This window comes from Apodemus sylvaticus, chromosome 19 (assembly GCF_947179515.1).
Source record: "Apodemus sylvaticus chromosome 19, mApoSyl1.1, whole genome shotgun sequence".
NCBI classification, from domain to species: domain Eukaryota; kingdom Metazoa; phylum Chordata; class Mammalia; order Rodentia; family Muridae; genus Apodemus; species Apodemus sylvaticus.
This window is the reverse complement of record NC_067490.1, coordinates 43,043,645-43,050,323: the sequence shown is the minus strand read 5'-3', so window position 1 is coordinate 43,050,323 and position 6,679 is coordinate 43,043,645.

Genomic DNA, 6,679 nt, shown 5'->3' with positions numbered 1-6,679 from the left:
AGGTTTTTAGCTTTTATGTAATTTTACTTGTTTGGAGTTGGGGTTTTTTTTCATTTAATTTTATAATGCTTGGATTTTCTAATTGTCATTTTTTAAAATTTCTTTCATCATTTATATATTTCCTTGTACCATTTTCTTCTAACACAGTCAGTAATATTTTTTAGTTTTGCTGAGCTGTGCTGTTACTTCCTAGTGACTTGCAGCTAAGTGTTAATTTGGATATTCTTGGCTTTGTGTGTGGTTTTGCTTTTCGGGATATCTGCTCTGGTTGTCATCTTTGTTTCTTTTTAATTGTCTGTTTTACATATTTTTCATTATTTAGTTTTCATCATAACATTCTTTCCTTTCTTTCTTTTTTCTTCCTCTTAGGTAGCAGTTATACTTTGTTACCCCAAATGAGGTCTGGAAGTGAAGAGGAATCAGAAAAGATCATATCTGTGTCGAGCTTCTGTGATACAGAGAGTTTCTACTCTCAATTCCTAGTTTTAAACTCCATCATCCATGGAGGCTGCACCACAGTCAAGTTTGGCAGTACTGCCTCCCAGGTACCCCCAAAGTTGTCAAAATGATTCACAAGAGAAAGCACTGGTGCCATCCTGTAACCTCAGAGGTAGACATAGTGGTGATAGTCAATCACACCAACATCGTCTCCATCCAATTAGTCATTGAGACTGAGAAGAGTATATACCTCATCATGGAGTTGGCCAAGGGAACATCGCTTTACCAGTACATAGGACATGCTGGCCCCTTGCAGGAGATCGAAGCACTGGCGATATTCAGGCAAATGTTAAGTGCCAGAACTACTGCCTTGACCAGGGTATAGTTCATAGAGACCTGAAGCCAACCAATATCATGAGAGTCAGGAATGGAACATAAAAAATCCTTGACTTTGGGCTCAGTACCCAAGTGAAGACAGGGCAAATGCTGAGCTTTCACTGTGGGACTTACCCATATGCTGCTCCCAAGATCGTCCTTGGCACACTCTAGGATGGCCCCAAGGTCGATATGTGGACCCTAGGAGTGGCACTGTATTTTATGAGAACTGAAAGTCTCCCATATGATGCTGTGAAGGTGCCACAGCTTCAGAGACAGATTGTGTCAGGAAGTATCCTGATCCTGCTGGCATATCAATATAATCTGATGACCTGCTTAGTCTTTTAATGAGAGCCAACCTGAAATATAGGCCGACAGTTGCTGAAGCGACGATGCAGCCCTGGCATCCCTGAGTCCAAAGTCAATGGCTTTTATTGTTTCTTTCCTGACTCAGAGGGATTCCCAGATCTCTGTCATGATCTGTTCCCTCTCAGGCCAGACCCAGCAATTGTAAAAGCCATGGGATACCTTGGGTTCAGAGCCCAAGACAACAAACATTCTTTATGTCAGAGAAAGTACAACCAAGCCATGGAAACTTTTTGCTTCCTGAAAAGGCAGGCTCTTCAGGAGTTTGACAGCCCAACCCGTGCTCAGCTCATGAATCCATTGATGACGCCATTCCCTTTCCTTGATGATACTGCTACTTTCCAAGTAGGATGAAGGAGGAGAGAAAGCGAACCCACATTACACTTGTTCTCCTCCAGTAGTAAAGTGTCTGTCTCTGGCCAGAAGGCTGTTCAGTGCTCAGAGAAGAGAGAGAAGAGTCAGTTGGCATGGCCTTCCTCTGTGTGGACCACTGCAGATGACACCCACAATGGGCCAAGGCCACATACATTCTCGGAGTGTCCCCAGCATGAGTCACAGCAGCAATGTGAGTACCGAAGACAGGCACAGTGCCTCAGCAAAGGACAAGCCTTTCCCCCGCAGGAGTCTGCCTAGAGGCTTCAAAGGGTGGACCGAGAAGATAAGTGATGCCCTGAGGAAGCTGTGTTGCTGCATTCCCTCCCCAAAGAAACCTCATCTGGGACAGAACAGAGTCTCCCCTCAGAAATGAAACCCAGGGAGGGCACCTGGAGAAAAAGCATCTGCCACAGTCCAGGTACATTTTCTGTATTTGAATGTATCTATTCTACTCATGTCTGTGTCAAATGGTAGATTGCACTTCTGTTTATGTGTATGGTATGATGCATAAGGGACCTAGGCCTAGACACTGTGGAGCAATGTTTATATTGAATCTATGAACAGATCTAGCATCCCTGAAGGCATCTCGTGTGAGTATCTTGCACGTTGAACTATGAGACAGCAGAGGGTATTGACCCTTCTAGGACAAGGAAGTGTGCAAATTAAGAGAAGTAGATGCTGAGGGAGGAAAGGGTGTTATAGGGGAGCTAGGAGATGGAGGAAGAGGTTCAGAGAGGAGCAGGCAGCTTGGGGAGCAATGTGGAACAGGGTTAGCACAGCTGGAGAGATGCCCTGTGGATGCTACCATTCTACAGTCACAGTGTTGGAGAGGACCCAAGTGTAGACAGGGTCCTCAGGAGGAAGCTTTGTGGAAATTCATCATGTTCTGGGTCAGCCATGCTTGCCTCAGAGTCCTGAATCCAGCCAGGAGAAAGGAAGCTAATGAAAATATCTACTTCCACAGAGGCAAGTTCTGTAACCATGTAAATGCCTGCAAATGTGGCAAGGTCTGTATTCCAAGGTTGTGTGAAGTCATGGTTCCATTCTGATCCACAGCACAATAATTGTACCATACATGGTGTTCACTCTAACTGTTGGGACATTTTTCTCTGTAGATCCATGGGACAGTGTTACTCCCCTATCACAGTCAAGTGTCCTTCGGGAATGAGTCAGGGCTGGGTCAGAGGGAGGATGTGTGTTGGGAGGGAGAAGAAATGATGTTGTCTGTGAGAGGACAAGCTCTTCTGACCCAGACCAGATGTGCTCTGCCACAGGGACATCACCTAACCATGCCAACCCCGAACTCTATCGTACCTGACAGATTACCAGTTCCTAGAGAACCTCATCTCACGGGCCCTGAAGCATTCATTCTTTCACCCATCACTCTGATGGGTCTCTGATTCCTCAGCTTCCCTCACATCTTTCAAGTTAGCCTGGTATTAAGCCCTTGACTTCTTTATGTCACCAGTATCTTCAGGAGACACCCTTCTCTAACCTGCACTCTTTACCTGATTTAGATTCTGCCTCAGGAGATCTCAGGGAACAAATGTGTAGCATTTGTGTTTGTGCATGAATGCATATCTGTGCATGCATTTTCATGTGTGTGTGCACATGTGTAATAATATGTTTGTGTATGCATATGTGTCATACATGCATGCATGTGTGCATGTGCGTGTGTGTTTGTGCGTGTGTTTGTGTGTGTGTGTTGTCTGCCAAAATATATTACACTACGAGTAACCTCTAATCTGCCACCAATCAGAATCCTCAGTCCTATCACAATGTCCATTAGAATATTGCCCAGTTCTCCCGAAGCTTGCATCTAAAAACTTCTCCAAATGCTTCCCACAAACACGTAGCAAAGGTGTGTGAACTATGTCCATCAGGGACACTCCAGCATTAGCTCCATTGCTCCACTTTAGATTTCCATTGCCCTGACAAAACACCCAAACCAATCATGTGATAAACACAGGTTTTCTTTTGGCTCACTGTTTTTGAATTCACAGCCAGTGGCTGGCTTTTTCAATGGGTTATTCCTGTGTAGAGGCAGAGCATCACAACAGGAAGTACCTGTTAAAACAAACCGTTTGCTTCACAGTATCCAGACCAGGAAAAGAAAGAATTGTTTTTATATACGTGTCCTCTCTTGCCATTAAGCCCTGTGTTCATAAATAAGCCAAGCCACTTCTAAGGTGATAGATCTGTGTAGAGGAAGAGAAGTTCTCAAAGCAGAAACTTCTACAGGATTTGTAAGATCCCCCCCCCCCCCATCCTAATTGGTAGGACTTTCTTTCCAATATTTCTAGGGTTGTGGTATGAGTGTTATGAGTTTGAGACCAATATGTGCTGCACAGTGTGATTTAATGTCAGCAAGAAGGGAAAAAGTTCAAATTAATAACTGACATGCAAAGTGCTTGTGTCAGCAGGACTGAACCCATCAGACACCGTGGTCAAAATTGCATCAACATCACTCACCATTGCCCCCAGGAAAATGAGAGGCATGTGCATAGGGGAGTGGGCAGTTCCTCTTGCAGATGATCCCACTAATTCAATATTCTGAGCCCCCCACACACTCAATCCCTAGAATGCCTGACACAAGTCTATACTTAAGGACACTTGTTTAGATATGGGCAGAGACACAAAGAGGTGGGCAAACAGAAGATGCTGCTGAAGCAATACACAGCAGGGGAGATACACAGCAAACCAAGTCATGAAAAGGATTTGTGTATATCCCACTGAAAATACCAGAGTAATCATCTACCTAGCCACACCCCAAGGAAGGACAGAGCAATCTGCAACTTGGGACTACAATTTCTGCCTTAAGTGGGGTCATAGAGGGTAAGCTCAGAGCAGGGTCAGGTAGGACCTGGGCTTAGGACTGTATGTGGAACTGGCAGAGACATGGCTTAGATGGTCACTAGAAATCTGCCACCAAGACTAAGAAGAACCTTTATACCAACCAGGGTTAAGCAACAGGGCTGGGAATAATGTGGTAGCCTGATAAGGCCCCTTAAGGGAGAAAGCAATAGGAGCCCCACTTGTGTTCTGGGACCCGGAAGGGCTCCCTTTTGCTGTGAATTTACTATCCAGGCCTCAGTGTCACCCAATTGAGGTTTGTATCTCTCCAATGACATCATTATTTTGTGCATCATAGACCATTATTTTGTATCCTCTTCTGCTCCCATGTCTATCAGCAGCCTTGGCTGTGTGGAAAATGAGCCCTTTTGGTCTTGTCACTATCTGATCAAAGTGTTTTATGCTTCCTTCAGTAAGGTCTTGATACCCTAAAGGCAAGACTAAATGCCCTTGTCACCTCATGGCTGTTCACCACCACTCAGCATAGGAATCAGGTTTTGAAGATGATTCTCTGAAGACTGATGAGCTGTGGCTGAAGCTTCTAAGACTAAAGCTAGTCCCTACTGCTGTACTGACTGTAGAACAAGCAGGGTGCTAGATGCCAGGTTCCTGGATTATATGGCGTCTGGAGTCACTGCTTGGGGTAATCAAGCCCTGGTAGTGTCTTTGGTAATCATGGAGATCAATGAAGAGTAGCTGGAGTCCCCTGCATGTGTGGATCCAGGAAGTCAAGTCAGGGAGATGTACATATCAGCCATCTACTTCTCATGGTGTTCGGATGGGCAGGCGTGCGTGGGATTTTTCACACTCAATCACACATAGGCTCACCCATCCTTCCATACTCACACCTGGCATGCTTGTAAACACACACACACACACACATACACACACACTACCCAACCCATACTGATCAGCGATTTTCAAGTCAGCTAAGAACAAGTGAAACTAGATTGTGTATGTGAGTTTTCTCAGTGATGAAGTTTTCCTGTCTGCACACCTGAGGCTCTGAGGGGTGAGGGGTTGAGAGGATGAGGGGGTGAGGGGTGGGGAGAGGCCAGCACAGCCTTCAGTAGTCTACCATCCCCCTCCATGTGCCCAGCAGAGGCAGGTCTTGATGCAACAGCCTCCGTGAACTAGGATCCCAGATGAGAACTGGAATTCCTGTGTGAAGGACTTCCCTGAGCCCTAGAGGAAACAACCTGGCCTATGGAGGTACCCCTTCAGCTAGGCAGGGTTGGTAGGAGCCTCGCATTTCAGTCCACCACAGGGGTGCCTGTCAGGAACTGATCCAGACCCACATGAGTCCAGGCTGGAGACACAGTGAACTGGTGTGTGTGTGTGTGTGTGTTTGTGTGTGTGTGTGTTTGTGTGTGTGTATGTTTGTGTGTGTGTGTGTATGTGTGTGTGTGTTTGTGTGTTTGTGTGTGTGTGTGTGTGCCCCTTCTGGCTGTGGCTGGGAATGGGACACTGGCAATCACCAGCATAGCCCACGGTGCTGTTCAGCTGTGTGGAGTCTAGGCATCTCTTTGAGGACAGTGTCTCTCTTCCTATGTGAGTGTCCAGTCCCCCTCCATGTCAGTACCTGATGCCAGTTTTCCTACTTAGTAGGAGCCAACTTATCAGTTGGCTTTGCTGATACTGACTCTACAGTTGGTGAGGAGACTGTCTCCTTGTCACCAGCCTCGTGTCACAGATTTCAGAGAACCATTTAGGGAGGAGGCACAAGAAACAGAGGACCCTGATCTTGGATGTTTCAGCAAAGATGGCGGTGACCAGGGCTCTGCTCAACTCCGCTCTGCTGCTCTCTCATCTTGTGTTCTTAGAACAGCATTTCCCTCAGTCCCCAGGGTTTGTTGTGTGGGGGAGTCAAATTCCAAGTCTCTGCCTCCTGAGTGTATTCCTGTGGAAGGCAACCACTAGGGAAATGTGATGGAACCTGTGGTCAGTCCTCAGCTGTTGTTTCAATGCTTTCTGTATTATCTTATGTCTCTGAGATTCTCTCTTCTATCTCTTGTATTCTCTTGTTGATACTTGTATCCATGACTCCTGACTTCTTTCCTATGTTTTCTATGTCCAGAGTTGTTTCCCTTTGTGTCCCGCGCTACCGTCTCGCCAGCAAAACGACGCGGCACACTCAGGATCCTTCTGCAGAAAGCTTTAATGCATCTTGAGAGGGAGAGCATAAGCTTACAAAGCGGAGACTCCAACGGTCTGAAAACCTGTCCCTTATACAGGCTGGTAAGCCCGCCTAGGACGTGGCACTTCCTAATTG